Source organism: Ursus americanus, chromosome 14 (assembly GCF_024610735.1).
Source record: "Ursus americanus isolate L20-20 chromosome 14, mUrsAme1.1.p, whole genome shotgun sequence".
Classification (NCBI taxonomy): Eukaryota; Metazoa; Chordata; class Mammalia; order Carnivora; family Ursidae; genus Ursus; species Ursus americanus.
In genome coordinates this window covers 4,469,353-4,484,715 of record NC_142140.1, presented here as the reverse complement: position 1 = coordinate 4,484,715, position 15,363 = coordinate 4,469,353, and the positions used below count along the sequence as shown (strand labels likewise).

The 15,363-nt window shown below is 54.5% G+C and overlaps 1 protein-coding gene and 1 pseudogene across 2 annotated transcripts in view; both read right to left on the bottom strand.

The window, feature by feature from the left end:
- The window catches only part of SLC6A6 (solute carrier family 6 member 6), an 82,799-nt gene extending 77,302 nt beyond the window's left edge, over positions 1–5,497 (bottom strand). The window contains exon 1 of one of the 2 annotated variants that reach the window (XM_045812402.2): positions 5,226–5,497. The gene's annotated coding sequence lies outside the window, so the exon portion shown is untranslated. The remainder of the gene's footprint in view (positions 1–5,225) is intronic. The other variant, XM_045812401.2, reaches the window with a different exon arrangement.
- A 9,099-nt stretch (positions 5,498–14,596) lies between these two features.
- Positions 14,597–14,849, bottom strand: LOC123801989 (small ribosomal subunit protein bS21m pseudogene; annotated as a pseudogene).
- Positions 14,850–15,363: the final 514 nt, after the last annotated feature.

The window sequence follows — 15,363 nt, the reverse complement described above, 5'->3', positions numbered from 1 at the left end:
GCAGTGCACGTGGTGATTAAGGCAGGCCAGATTAGGTCAGTGATTGCCAAATGCAGACTAGCCGTTCAGAGTGGCCTGGCAGACTGTATGTTCTGACAAGCGGCCGTTCCACGATGGTCCGTTGTTGGAAGAGTGAGTGGCAAAACCAAGAAGAGTATGATGCCATTTTCGAAAACACCAAAACAAAACTACAGCGAGCTTGCTGAACGCATCCTAAGTAGCCCCAGATCAGAGGAAATCAGAACTGAAATGAAAACCGATCGGGAAAGTAATAAAAAAGGAACACCTATGTCCCTGTAGACAGCCGAGGGATACAGTTACAGCTGTATACAGAGGAAAATGTGTAACCTTCTGGGCCTTTATTGTTATTAGAGAAAAAGACAGACAGACTGGAGACCAACGTGCACTGTTTTTAATGACCTTTGAGGATCACTTTTAGTTTATACAGTTTTATATTGCTTGAGGTGGGTCTTTTTTTTTTAAAGATTTTATTATTTATTTGAGAGAGAGTGTGCAGGAGCCAGGGGAGGGGCAGAGGGAGAGGGCGAAGCCCCCTCCCCACTGAGCAAGGATCCGGACCTGGGGCTGGATTCCAGGGTTCTGGAATCATGACCTGAGCGGAAGGCAGAAGCGGAACCCACTGAGCCACCCAGGCGCTCTGAGGTGTATTACTTTTGTAACTCAAAGAATTCTTTGACAATTTCCCGTAAGTTAACATCTATTGACCCTGGGACCCAGCAGTCCCATTCCTAGAGAAATGGACAATATAAGCTCACTTATAAAGACTAGTACAGGAATATTCTAATCACCCCAAACTGGAAACACCCAATGTCCTTCAACAGATGAAGCCATACAATGGAATACTGTTCAGCAGTAAGAGGAATCGCCTAGTGACAGACCACAGAATGGATGGATCTCAAAAACATCAAACAGAAAGAAGCCAGACACTAAAGAGTGTCCACCGCACAAGTCCATTTATATGAAGGTCTAGGCTTGGCAAAACTAATTCAGGGTGACAAATCAGAAACCCGCCACCTCCAGGAGGGGAAGGGCACGCGACAACAAACTTTCTAGGGCAGCTGGAACTATGCTCCGTCTTGATCTGGCTGGTAGTTACACAGGTGTATAAATTTGTCAAAATTCATCAAACTCGAACAGAGTCTTTGTATTTCACAGCATGTAAATTATATCTCAATTTAAATTTTTTTTAAAAATCACATGACAAAATTTAAAAACACAGATTCCCAAGCTCAGCCCCATGGGAGTTGATTCAGCGTGTCCGTGCTGGACCTGGGAATCGGAATTTGTAAAAAAGTAACTCAAGTCATTCTCTGCCTGATGAGAGGTACCGCTGCCAAACCCCTCGCCCCTACACTCTCCTTCTCCTTTACTGTTTTGGGTGATTTGTTGTTTGTACGTTGACTTTTTTAAAGGGAGTTGGTTGACTCAGAGCTTTACAATCAGCACAGCAATTTCCATTCTTTGTGCCCTCGGCTACCCATCACCCCTGCCCCTCAGCTCACGTTTCCAAATGAAGTCTCTGACCAGGTGAAGTGGGAGGGGAAACCCCAAAGCCCTGTCCAAGGCAGACATAATTCACCCTAAAGACTCCTGGGCTTCATGCTCCCAGGGAGGTCAAAGCCAGTAAGTTAATGGCCTGTGTACCTATTAAAAACAGCATGTCCAGGCCTTCACCCTGTGTTTACAAAAAGAGCTCAGGGCAAGATTCACTGGCACAGAAAATGCTCTGTGCCCTGACCAGCGGTGGCCTGGCCACCCTCGGTTTCCTGGAACCCCGCCTAGTTCCCCACCTACCATCAGGGGTCTTCTGGGTGTTCGTGGGTTTAACTGGCTTCTCCACAGCTGCCCCCAAACCCAGTCTGATGCCGTTTCTATCCCTGCTGCCCTCAGAATAAACCTCAACCGCTTTAGCCAATGTTCAGGCCCTTCTACCACCTGGCCCCCGTTTTCTCCAGCAGGAACCCCGCAAGTCTTATTCTACAAACATGCTTGGCTATTTCATGCCACTGTGCCTTTGCACCTGCTATGTCCCCTGCCCAGAACTCCAGCTCATACTGTTCCTCTGCTCACTGAAGATGCCGGCTCTGACATCACCTCCTCTAAGAGGCTGAAGTGCCTCCTGCCTAAGACCCCCCCCCCCCCATCAGTGCATACTCAGTCACCTGAGTCTTCACCGCAGGCCTCGGATGGCATGGTCACTGCCCTATCTCCCTCTGGGCTTCAAGCACCTCAAAAGCCAACATTCTACCCCAAATCCAGGGCCAGGCCAGAGCTGACCACAGCGAGATTTATTAAACAAATAGATGAGGCACATTTAAAAAGAGCTCTCTTTCACACTCAGAGGCCACCGTGGGCATTTCGGCAGCCACAGTTCCTCCCCAAAACCCATAAATTCAAACACACACTTGGGCCAAGGTAAGCTGGCCAACGCAGAGGACTGAGATGTAGCCCCCCAAAAATCTGACTCTCGCTTCTGACCTTCTGCAAGAGTGAGCAGCCTGCACCTGCCGGGGTGACCCTGGGCTTCCAAGGCCAGCCCTATTCCCGCCCAGACCCCTTCCAGCGGAGGCTGAGCTGCATTCTGGGCGCTCCTTGTAATTTACTTGTCAGCTCTTTCCTATATACAGGAATGCATTCAATGACTCACAAGTGCCTTATCATTTCGGGACCTTTGGAAAAACTTTCAGAGAAGTACAGCTCCCAAGCCCTCTGACAGGTTGACAGGCAAACAAGTTGGGAGTTAGAAAAATACCATTAGCAGTGCCCAGACTGCCTCCTGTGGACTGACACTTGTGTAGGAAGAGTGGCAGGGCTCCCCCAGAAGCCGCACAGAAGGCAGAAGGAATAACGAGGGACAGAATCGAGGTGCCAGTGGGTCCCACGCACTCTCCCTCCAGCCCTGAGGACTACAGCATCTTTGTTTTCCCCAGGTCTCGACCACAGTCCAAGTTCAACTCCTCAGCACATCAGTGACTAAAGCTCCATGGGACCGAAACCCACAGGTAGCCGAGGAAAGACCTTTGAGGCCCACTCCTGCCACTGTCTGATCAAGGCAAAGTCCCCTGGGCAGCTCTCAGTTTGCCCATCCCTAAAATGGGCCCTTCCCACCAGAGCCTCCTGACTCTGCAAAGCAGATGTGACCGATTCACTGCAGGATGAGAGGAGAGGAAGCGGGCAGAGGCGGCCCACTGCGGCTGCATTCATGGGCCAGCACAGGGTACCCTCGAAGGACAAAAGCTCAAGAGTGCACCTTGGCCCTGCCACATACCAGTGACCTGAGACCTCGTGACACCCTCTAATCGGCTGCTATGAAGCCGAGCCTGGCTTTACAGCTTACCGCAGGCTTATTCATCCTCATCTCCCTCAATCCCCTCAAGGACGCAACGAGGCCAGCATTGGCGTCCTTGCTGCCCAGACAGCCAAGCTGAGGTTCAAAGAGGCCAAGAGAATCACCCAAGGTCACCTACTGACTAACACACAGTAACTGAGGCAGAGTAACTGAACTGAGCTCCCGGGGACATGCTCCTGCCTCTCGGTGCCGTTTACCCCATAACCAATCTGCTCCACCCATTTTACAGATGAGGAAACTGAGGCTAAAAGAGGTTGCCCAAGGTCAACTAAGGGCTGAGACCTCTAGCCCTTCTGCCAATCCCACCCTGTGGTGGGTTCTCAGGCAGGGACCTCGGGCATCCCTCTAATCCCCCCCAACACCATCTTGATTAAATTCCTTCCCCCACTCTACCCCCACATCTTCTCATGCCCACCCCACAGTCCCAGGATGACTCCCTGGTCGAGAGTGAGGCAGGCGGTTGCTAAGCACTCACCCGCTCTTTCTCACAAAAATAAACTCCTTCTGGCTGGGAGACTCTGGATGAGATCCCCTCCCTTCTAGCCAAGAAAAAATTAAAAAGAAATTTTAAAAAGATCTCCTCCATGACATTTATTTGAACGCCAGCAGTGCCAAAGCGTGGGCCAATTTACCGAAGTCCAAATGGAGCCAGCCACGCGCCACTAAACCTCAGCCCAAAGACCCTCCGTTCAAGTGTCTGGGCAGTTACTGAGCTGATTTATTTCTCCGGGCAGGAAATGGGGGCCCGGGCTGCCTCCCAAGGCTTTGGGGCTGGTCCTAGGGGACACCAGGATCTGGCAGGGGCCAGGCAGTGACCAAAATAGCCAGGCCGGTGGCCCTGCCCAGCACACACCTCCCTCTGAGTGCCAGGCCCAGGGGGTGCCCACAGGTCCCCCCTCCAGTTTAGGGTGAAGCTCTGCGGCTGTCGCAGAAGGTTCCCTGAGATTGTCTATCTGGCTTCCCTGGTGGGAGGGGGACGAGAGAACCTCTTGCTCAAAAGAGGAACCCTCAGAAGGAAGGAGAAAAGGCTAGAGGAGGATGTGTCCTGCTGTCCCTGCCTGCTGCCCATTTGGCCCCCAGCTGTCCCTCGGGGCCTCCGTCCTGCCACTCAAGACGGCTGGACGTTGGCACTGCCACCTGCATGCCACACACGGGCAGCACCCTTGGAGCCATGCCCCCCTATCACCTCCCCTGACTCAGTGCCTGCCCTGGAGAATCAGCTCCGGTTGTTCGGCCCTCTAGGCACCAGGGACACTCCCTCAGGTACAGCCGAGGACACACAAGTGCCTGCAACCAGGGGCCGGGAGACACAGCCCCGCTCAGGGACACACACGTGCACAGCCAGGTACTCGGAGCCACAGTCACATACAAACAGGTTCACACCAGACACACACCGGGACACACAAGTGCACACATCCTAAGACACACTGACAGAGCCACACTCAGGTATCATAGACCCACCGGAACACACAGACACGCACAACCCAAGACAGAATAGCGGGCATACGCTGGGACACACGAGTGCATATTGCTGGAGAAATGAAGGTACAGCCACCCTCAAAAACACACAGACACACGCAGGGACATGGAGATACATACAGACACCCAGTGAAACAGAGAGACACAGACACACACACACACACGCACACCTGCCGCCTGCACGAAAAGCCCAAGCCCTTTCGCTGGGGAAACAATAACGGCCCCGCCAGCAGGTCTGAGCGGGCGACCCTCCGTCCCTCCCTCGGTGGCGAGAGGGGCGCCGGAATCGGGGGCACTCGGCGGGGAGGTCGGGGCTGGCTGGAGCGCAGGGATGGGGAGGGGGCTCCGCGCGCCCGGCTCCCTGTCCCTCGAGTACCTGGGGTGGCCGCGGCGCTGCGCTCGGCTGCACTCGGTTCCACTGGCCGGGGGTTGCCCTCCTGCTCGGTCTCTGGCCCGCGGGCTCCGCGCTCCACGCTCCTTCTCCGCGTGGCTGGGTCTCTGGGCTCGCGGTCCTCGGGGCTCGGAGCTGGCAAGCGAGCGGGGCTGCGGCCAGGGCCCGGAGCTCGGCGCTGGCGGCGGCGCGGAGGAAGCGGTAATTTATAAGCGGCTTCTTCCTGACCTCGCGTGTCTGTTGTCTGAGCAGGCAGCTCTCAGCATCACCCATCCTGCTGGGTGGAAAAATACCAGCTTGGCCGGGCCGGGGGCGGGGCCGGGGCGGGGCCGGACGCCCCGCCCCGCCCCCCATGCGGACGCACACATACACACACACGCTCACACACATACACTCGCACACAGCACACACGCACGCGCGCACGGGCTCGGACAAAGAGCCCGGGTTCGCCGAGCGCGCGCGCGCACACCCTCGTACCGCGCGGCGAACTCTCGGCCCACTGCTTCCCCTATTAGAGCGCACTTTTCGAGGAAACCCTTTCCCTGCAAATGCTGGTGCCAAGTGGTACAGCCGGTCCTCAGCCGCCTCCTGCCTCCGGATGAAGAGCAAGGCAGCCCCCCCGCCTCGATTCACCCCCTCCCCTAACACCAGCCGCCAACCCCCACCACTCGCCCATCCACCTGGCTCATGGGAGGGGCCTGCGACTCTCCCAGTGGCCCGAGGCTCCTGGAGTGGCCAGGTCCAAACTATTCCGCCGCTTCCCCTCAGGCGATCGCCCACGTTCTCAGAACCTTGGTTTGCTCCTCTGCAAAATGGGCACAGTAACCCCTCCCCCGCTGCCTCCCCGGAGGCACGAGGGTGACCTGAGACTGATGTGAAGGGGTCAACAGCTCCTGGATTCTTGGCTTTGCTTCTGCTGGGGTCACCTTGGGGGAGTTACTCACGCTGCCTATGCCTTAGTTTCCTCATCTGTAAAATGGAAATAAATGTGGGAGAGCCTATCTCCTCTGGCCGCTCTGAAGATCCAAGGTTAACAGTGTAAAAAGCTCAGAACAGCAGCTGGCACTTAGGAAGTGCCAAGCGTCACTCCCGTGACTATTTTTAAATGAAAACGGGGAATGTGCCATTATTCTTGTCCTTATTTGCACGAGCAACTCCTCTGAGACCATTTTCCACACTCATGCCCTGTCTGGGTATGAGGAAGAGTGCTGTGTGACTTCCAGCAACGTCTGTCCCCTCTCTGAAAACTCTCCAGTTTCTCCTCTCACTCCCTCCCTCTCTGCACCTGGGAGGCTGGGTGGAAAAGCCACCTTTTACACCGAGAATAAAAGAAGAAATACAGGCTCCACAGAGAGCCATCCCCCATGTCATACCTGGCCCAGTCTGGATCCAATGTCTGGAGGAGCTTCCTAATACCCTCTTCCTGAACAGCCCCAGAGGGAGTCCGCAGAATGCTGAGGAGCGGGCTGGAGCGATGACACTTAACTCTCCGTCTGGTTTCCTCCTGGAGGCCCCCTGCTGTCTGCCTCCATCTTGACCTTCTAGCAGGCTACCCTCGTTCCCAGCTGCCGCTGAGCCAGACAACGGCCCCTCTTGGCGCGTGCCCTCCCCCGCCTTCCTCCGGGGCCTCCCCTGCCCTTCTCTGCTGCCCCCAGCTGCCCCTTCCTCCAGGAAGCACCCAGCCCCCTCAGGTGGCATCCATTTCCAGGCTCCTCAGCTCAGTCCTTCGAGTTCACGGTAACTGCACCCTCTTTATAGGTGAGGAAAGCAAAGCTGGAGAGGAGAAGCAACCGAGTCCTCACGTCTCTCCCTTCCTTCCCGATGCGAGTGAGCCTCTTCCATGAGCTGAAGGAGCAGATGGCAAGCAAAGACTCCCCAGCATCCCCGTGAGTGTCACCGCACACAGTGCGAAGTGGCAGGTCGTAATGCGGTTAAGTGCCTCTGGAGAGGAGGCTTTCACTAAGCCAAGGGGCTGAGGGGGAGAGAGGGAGAAGCAGAGGAAGGGGCTGTGCAAAAGCTTGTTGGCAAGAGTGATTGGGCCCTAAGCAAAGGTGAAACGGGCCAGCTGAGGGTCACAGAGAGTGAGCGAAGGCAGTGCAGGCCACGGGAGGAGTGAGGGGGAGTGACACACCCGGGGCTGCGATTTGGAGAAAGGATCATTGGATGGCGCGGACTCCAGGCAGGTCAGTTTAGCGCAGACTGTGCCGGTGTGGGACCCCCAGACGAGGCTCGTCCAACCCTGTATTCTTCCTCCTCTAGAGCCTAAGTTCCACGAGGGGTGGGGCCTTGTCCTTTGTGCCCCTGTTGAGCCCTAGGGCTCATCAGAGGGCCTGGTTCACAGTAGACTCTCAGTGAATGTTTGTCGCACTTGCTCCATTTAGCAGACCCTTAGACAGGTAGCACGCAGCTGCAGGCCGGGCGTGGCCCAAGGCCCTTGCGGGTTTCAACTCACTGACTGCTCACAACCACCCCAGGAGGTTTGTACTATTAATCTCCCCCTTTTGCAGAAAGGAAAACTGAGCCACAGAGAAATTAAATAACTCGTCCAAAGTCCTTCAGCTGGTGAGGGGTAGAGCTGGAATTTAAACCCGAGCCCAGAAGAAGCAGAAGAAGCAGGGAAAAGGGGAAGGAGGAGGGGAAGGAGAAGAGAAGCCAGGAAGGGTTCCAACCTCAGCCCCAAGGAAAGCTGGCCCAAGAGGTGGAGAAGGGCTGGGGGACAGGGGACTTGTAGGGTGGAATGGAGAGAGCCGCCCGTGGAGGCCAGAGACCCGGCCTGCATTTTCCCCTCTGCTGCTGCCCAGCTGTGTGACTTGGGCCTGCGTGCCCACTCTGTGGGGGTCGGCTTCCTCATCCCTGAGAGGCGACAGTGAGTCCTGCTTCACTGGGCCATTGTGAGGAAAGGTCTCAGACTGGGGGGCCCTGCGCTAAACCCAGATGTGCTTTTTAGGCTTTAAAATATTTTTTAAACATTTTAATGGCCATGAAGAAAAACTTGGAAGATTTCATATTTTAGAAATCTGGAGGTCTGGTTGGGAGGTTCGACATTGAGCTAATGGCAAGATGGAGCCACCTTGGGCCCATTATCTACCTGTCCACCATCCCCCAGAGCTGAGTGACATCAGCCAGTCCCTCACATGGGACTGTGAGACGCCCAGGGTGCCAGAGTTCCCAGCCGGCTAGTTCCCTCCTTTGTGCTGCCCCCTGGGCCCTGGAAGGGAGCTGACTATGAGACCCTTTTGTGCGTTGGCCCTGCCCCTTGCAGCTGGAAGCCCCAGGAAGGACTGTGAGCACCAAGGAACTGAAATCGCTGGCAGCGAGGAGGGAACTTCAAGGAAACCCAGGCAGAGGGTTCCTTCAGCTGCCACGCACTAGCCGGAAATCCCGTTGGGACCAACTCCTGCCATTTCAAGAATGAAAATCGATGGCTGGAAGAGCTCATGGAGGGCATGTGAGGAAAGACGGCCAAGTTTCAGGCCGCAGTCCACTATCCTTAACTTAAAGGCAGTGAATGTGATTTTCAAAAGGTTCCTGATTATGCTGTTTTCAGCCACTGGCAATAATAAAATAAAATCGATCCAAGACTTTGGACAAAACCTTTAACCCCTTGCCAGAGACTCATTTGTCTCATCTATCAGGGGACCAACGAGAGGTGTTGAGAGGCTTGCTGGAGGTCCGGCTGCGCTGGGCCATCGGGCCAGAGCAGGGCAGCCCCAGAGCCCCAGCCCTGCCGAGGGTCATCCAGTCAGCCTCTCAGAACGTCATTCCCTAGAGGGACAAAGGGACAGTGATGGGACTGTCGAGTGGTCCCCATCCTGGGCACACCCCAGGTGTTCACACTGCTGAATGTGTACGGATGGACCCCTGTACCATGGAGGCTTTATCAGAGCATTCGAACCTTCAGGAATCTGCTTCCCACCTACTCATCCTCCTCTTGCCTGTTTGCATCTGTCCTCTGTCATGGGCATGTGACCTAGACTGAATCATGGGAGATCTCTCTGTGCCTCAGTTCCCCAATTTGTTAAGCTAGGCTAACCATCATCTCTATGCCCGAGGGGGTTGTGGGAATGAAGTGGAGAAGATTCGTACAAAACGCTGAGCTTGGTGCTGGGCACACAGTCTAACATTGGGGTATGAATGCTCGCTGACCTTCCCCCATGTGTGCTCTGAGCATTCCCACCTTCCTTCCGGCCTTCCCCCATGCTCTTCCCTTCCCCAAAGCACTTTGCTCATTGCCCTCCTGCACCCCAGGCCTCAGCCACACTTGGAGCCCCAGACCGGGGGCCCCCATAAGCCAGGTATCCCTGGCAGCACCAAGCACGGGGCCTAGAGCACAGAGGTCCCAGGAAATGCTTGGCATATGTGGCCTGTAAGTGGCAAGCCTCCAAGGACGCACTTCCTCCTCTCCTGTGACAGGAAAGGAAAATCTGTCCCCAGGGAGGAGGAACTCGTCAGGGCAGGACACAGACCTTCAGGGTAGGGGTCCCACATGCATGTTTATTCAGTCACCGAAGCAATGCACCAGTCTCCTTCCTGGTGACTGCAAGGGCCTCCTTCCTGGCTTTCTGGCTTCTTCTCTGGCTCCCAGGCCGGTCTCCACGCCACACGCAGCCAGAGGGATCCTGGGCCTCTCCTCCACGGCTGGTGGGGGAATGGAATGGCCTAGCCGCCGCCGTGGAAAACAGCTCAGCAATTTCTTACAAGGTTAAACATCCACTTAGCCTACAGCCAGCAGTTCTATGATAGGCATTGACCGAAGAGAAGTGAAAACATGCGTCCACACCAGCACTCGGGTAAGAATGTGGACGGCAGCACTCTTCATGATAGCCGAGGAAACCGGAAACAGTCCCGGTTGCGCAACACCCACAGGAGAATGGAAAACAGACACACAGATGAAGGACCCCTGAGATGTGAAAACCATAGGGGGATCGCCAGCACGCCAGGCCTGGTGAGAGAGGAACACCACAGGCCGCATGGACGGCTCAGTCAGGCCAAAGGCGCCTCTGGTCTTGGCACGGCAGCCGGGATTGCCTCTGGGGGTGGGGGAGGGGCTGGCCTGAAGGACCCCAGAGACCCTCCTGACGGCTGAGAAGGCTTTACCCCAAGAGAGCATCTCGTACTTGCACGCCGGAGCTGTGTCCTTTCACTCAGTGCATCCCACTCAACGCAGTGTATACCCCAGCAAAAAATCAGAAAGCCTCAGACTCACTCCCTTCTCCTCCCTGCCTTGAACCACTCCACAACCCCGCCACGCTGACACTAAGCCCACACCCCCACAGCCTCTGAGACCTGCCCCCTCCCATCTCCCACACTCCTCTCCTTCCTCCCCCTCCTGCAGCACGGGTTTCCGTGGCTTTCCCTCAAACCTAAGCTCCTTCTGCTGCTGGGCCTTGGCTTTGGCTCCCCCACCGCCCCCCGAATACTTGTCCCTCAGCCCTTCCCAGGGCTGGCTCCTTCCCATTCTTTAGGCCTCAGTGCCAGTGTCTCCTCCCTAAAGACCTTCCCTGACCACCGTGCCTCATACAGCCACCTGCCCCTCCCCCCAGCATGGTGCCGTGGCCTGGTTTTCTTTTCATCCTAAGTGGGATAACAGTGCGAATGTACCTTGACCAGTTTTACGTTGGCCTGTTTACATCTGTTTCCACATCGAGGCTGCCCACTTTACATGGGCAGGGCTGAGTCGGCCAGGTCCAGTGCCGTATTCCCAGGGCCCAGAGCAATGCCTGGCCCGTGGTAGGTGGCCACGAAAAGTCTGCTGAATGAATGAATGGCGCTGTAGCTATCTACAGTTCCTGGACACACCCGCAGAAGGGATCACCCCCTCCTGCACACACACATACACACACACCCCTCAAAACTAACCATTTGTGTACCTGGGGGTCAAGGGGCCAGTCTGCAAAACTGTGAATTCAGCGCCACCCACAGGAGCTCCCTCCCTCCCCTTCTGCCCTGGAGAGATCCTGATTTTCCATATAGACCCGATTTCCCAGCCCTGAGGCATCCTTAATGGTTCTATAACCCCTGAGGGGTCTTCACTTCTGGGTGCCTCAGTGTCCCCATCTGCAGTGGGAAAGGTTAGCCAGGATGACCTAGCCTGGCCCTCCTCCCGCTGCAAAGTGCATAGAGTCACCTGGGGATGTTGCCCACAGCACAGATGCCCCTGGTCCACAGACAACATCTTGAGTCCTGTGGAGGAGAGGTTCTCAAAGTGTGGCCCCCAGGCCAGCAGCTGTAGCACCTGGGAACCGGTGAGAAATGCACAGTCCTAGGCCAGGCCCAGATGTCCTGATTCAGGAACTCGGCTGGAGGCCCAGCAAGCATGTTTCACAAGCCCTTCGGGGGCTTCTGATGCGCTGCTATGGGCAGCACTCGCTCTCAAACTTGGGCTGCCCGTTACAGTCACCCAGAAAGCTTCCAAAACCCCGCTGTCTGAGTCCCACCCTTAGAAATCCTAATGTAATTGGGCATGAGGCTTTTAAAAAATTTAAGTTCTCCAGGCAATTTGAATGGTTCATCAATCAGAGACGAGAATCCTTGACCTTGGAGGTGCGGGGGCCTCTGGGAGCATCACCGTCTCCCAGACATACCCAGGCAGGCCTAATTCCTCTGCATTCCTGCCCGGGCCTCTCACTGGCTGCCTTCTTATATTTGGTTATTTTTCCCTCCCTCCCCAAACACAACAATTCAAAATATTCCCAGCTCCCAGACAATAAACAAAGCCAGAGAGGCGAGCTCCCTGACTGTTTTGTTCCCACTTATGGCCTGATCCAAGGCTGGCCTGATTGGGCCCTCGGGACTGGTCATCTGAGCCAGGCAGGGTGGGCCCCAGCTCACAGGCCACCCCAGCTCTACTCCTGGAATCCCAGAATCCCTCAGCTCTGAGTGGCCCTAGGCGCCCTCTGAGGCCACTTCCCCAGGGAAGTGGAGGCTCAGAAAGGGTGGGTGACTGGTCCCAGGACACACAGCAGTACCTAGAAGGCCTCTCTCATCTCTTGCAGTCTGGCAGGGGGAGGGAATGAACATTTTTGAGCTCCTGGGCTTGTTGACCCTTTCCAGGAACTTGGGAGGAGGGAACCCATTTCATAGATGAGGAAACTGATGCTCAGAGATGATGAGCCACGGACTCGAGGCCACACAGTGGAGCTGGGGTTCGAATCCAAACATATCAGACTCTAAGCTTTTTTTTTTTTTTTAAGATTTTATTTATTTATTTGACAGAGAGAGACAGCCAGCGAGAGAGGGAACACAAGCAGGGGGAGTGGGAGAGGAAGAAGCAGGCTCCCAGCAGAGGAGCCTGATGTGGGGCTCGATCCCAGAACGCCAGGATCACGCCCTGAGCCGAAGGCAGACGCTTAATGACTGAGCCACCCAGGCGCTCCAGACTTTAAGCTTTGAGCCCTGTTCCTTATCATAGGCCCAAACAGGTAATGGAAGTTAAGAGAAAAGGGAGAAGCAGAGGGAGGAGGAAGAAAAATGACCTCAGGGTCGGAACAAGAGTGAAGGAGATACCTGGTTTGGGAGATGTGCCCCATGACCTCAGTTGCTTAGCATGTGACCATATGTGACAGAATGTGGGACAGCTGCCTGCGTGGACCCTGATTTTCAATATAGATGATCCAGTGGAGCAAGCAGAGAAAAATCTCACGGTCATCACTTGGGTTCCAACCCTTGGTGCGAGCCGATTTTTACCCAGGTCCAGTTGCTCGAAGCATTGTAATAACGCTGCAGAGCCTTCCCTCAGCTCTAGCTTCTGTGGGATTAGAACACTTAGGCTCGGCCTTCAGAGTTTCCTGCCCCTGCTCTGCATCCGTGTGCTCGGCTCCTGGCCACCTGGGCATGACCCAGGGCTGCTGGACGGGACCAAGAAGTCTTCTCCTGGAAAGCACAGAGGAGAGCAGCTCAGATCCTTGGCCACCGATGCTGTGTGACCTTGGGCAAATCACTGAGCTTTTCTGGGCTCAGTTTCTTCAAACATAAAGGGAAGATGGCTGGGAGGGGGAATAGCCAACCCCTGACGTCCTAATCCTTAGAGACATCTCAGAATGTGACATTCCGGTAATAAGCAGGTTTTCGCTTTTCAACTCTCCTTTTCTCTCTCTGAGAAATCGAGAAGTCTCGGCTAGGTAGCTGCTTGTGTGTCTTTGACACCCCTCGCCCCTTGCTCATGCCCTTTTCCCACAAAGGCGTCCCCAGATCAGAGCCACCATTGCCTGGTTTCCATTGTCTTTATTTTTAAGGCACCTTCTATTTATGGAAAGGATCGTGGTCTTCCGTTTATAGCAGTGATGGAAGATTTACTTTTTAGCAAAATGTATGCATGTTGTTTAAAAATGAGTCCATTCGAAGGAAAAGGAATTGAACGAGGCATGATTTAGGAGGCGTCTCGGTTTCCTAGGGCTGCCTTCACGAAGCACAGCGGACTGCTGGCTGAACACAGCAGAAACCTGTTCTGTCTCCGTTCTGGAGGCCAGAGGTCCGAGAGACAGGTGTCGGCAGGGTCCTGCTCCGTCCGAGGCTCTGGAGAGATAGTGTCCTTTCTTGGCCCTTGCTAGCTTCCGGTTGGTTGGTTTGTACCTGCCTCACTCCAGTCTCTGTCTCTGCTGTCACAAAGCCGCCTCCCCATGCATCCTTGTTCCCATGGCCATCACCCTGTGTCCTAAATTCCCTCTTCTTGGCCTTCTTTTCTTTTTTTTTTTCACTTAAAAAAATTTATTATAGTTGGAGCGTCTTTGTGGCTCAGTCGGTTAAGCATCTGACTCTTGATTTGGGCTCAGGTCATGATCTCAGGGTTGTGAGATCGAGCCCTGCGTCAGGCTCTGCGCTAGGCATTGAGCGTAGAGTCGCTTGGGATTCTCTCTCTCCCTCTGCCCCCCACCTCTCACTCGTGTACACACGCTCTCTCTCTCGAAAAAATAAAATAAATTAAATTAAATTAAAAAAAATAAAAAAATTGATTATAGCAAAATATACATAAAATTTGCCTTTTGAACCACTGAAGTGTGCAGCTCAGTGACGTTAACTACATTCACGTTGTTGTGCAAGTATCACCACCATCTGTTTCTGGAATTTTTTCAGCTTCCCCCACCGGAACTCCGTACCCATTAAACAATAATTCCCCATTCCCCACTCCCAGCCAGCCCCTGGCAACCACCATTCTGCTCCCAGACTACTTGGTGACTCAGTTTCTCTTTCGCTTAATCAAAGAGAGGGTCCATGGCTAGCTGCGGGCTTGCTTCTATACGTGGAGGCCTTCTTGCATATCTGTGATTGGTTCATTATGGAGGCAAGAGAGAATAGGGCTGGAGAAAGGAAGGAGACAGCTGGAGAGGGATTCATACTGGGCCTACTGTCCGCAGGCCTCAGCAGCCCTGCCACGGATCTGCCCGAGTCTTTCGCATCAAGTTGGTCTTGCGAGCCGTTTCCGTGATGTAGATTTGCCAGCAGCTTTCATAGTTTTTTGTTTCTCGGTGGCCGCAAGGCTTTTCAGATAGTACCATAATGTCCTCAGTGAGCCCATCCATGGCGAGGATTCTGGTTAGGGTCCTGGGTGCACCTTGCATTCCCCTCCTGTATCGTCACAATCCTGACAGTGAACTTCAGATGTTTTGCCATGACCTTGGGATTTAAATCTTCACACTGCAGGACCCCACGTCCTCGGGAACCAGCCGCCGAGAACCTAAATTCCCTCTTCTTATAAGAACACGAGGCATATTGGATTAGGGCCACCCTGTTGACCTTGTCTTGACTTGATTACATCTGCACAGACCCTATTTCCAAATACAGTCGTATTCACAGGTGCTGGGAGTTAAAGGCTTCAACAGATCCCTTTGGGGGGACACAGTTCAACCCATACCTAACAGGTGAGCTGTGGCAAAAGAAACACTTGTACAGAGAGATCTAAGGGACCAAGGTTTGGGGAGCTTCACCCTGGCCGGAAGAGCACGGGAAAGGGAATCAGGGGGCTGGGCTCCTGCCCCAGCCTTGCCCTCATGACGGGAACTCCTTGGGCAATCCTGTTGTCCCCCTCCCTGAGGCTTGATTCCCTGGAGTTTTTGAACTGGGTCCCATAGAGTCCCAAAGGAACCTGGAGAAACTTGGGGGAGGTCAGGGAGGATAGGACTCCAGA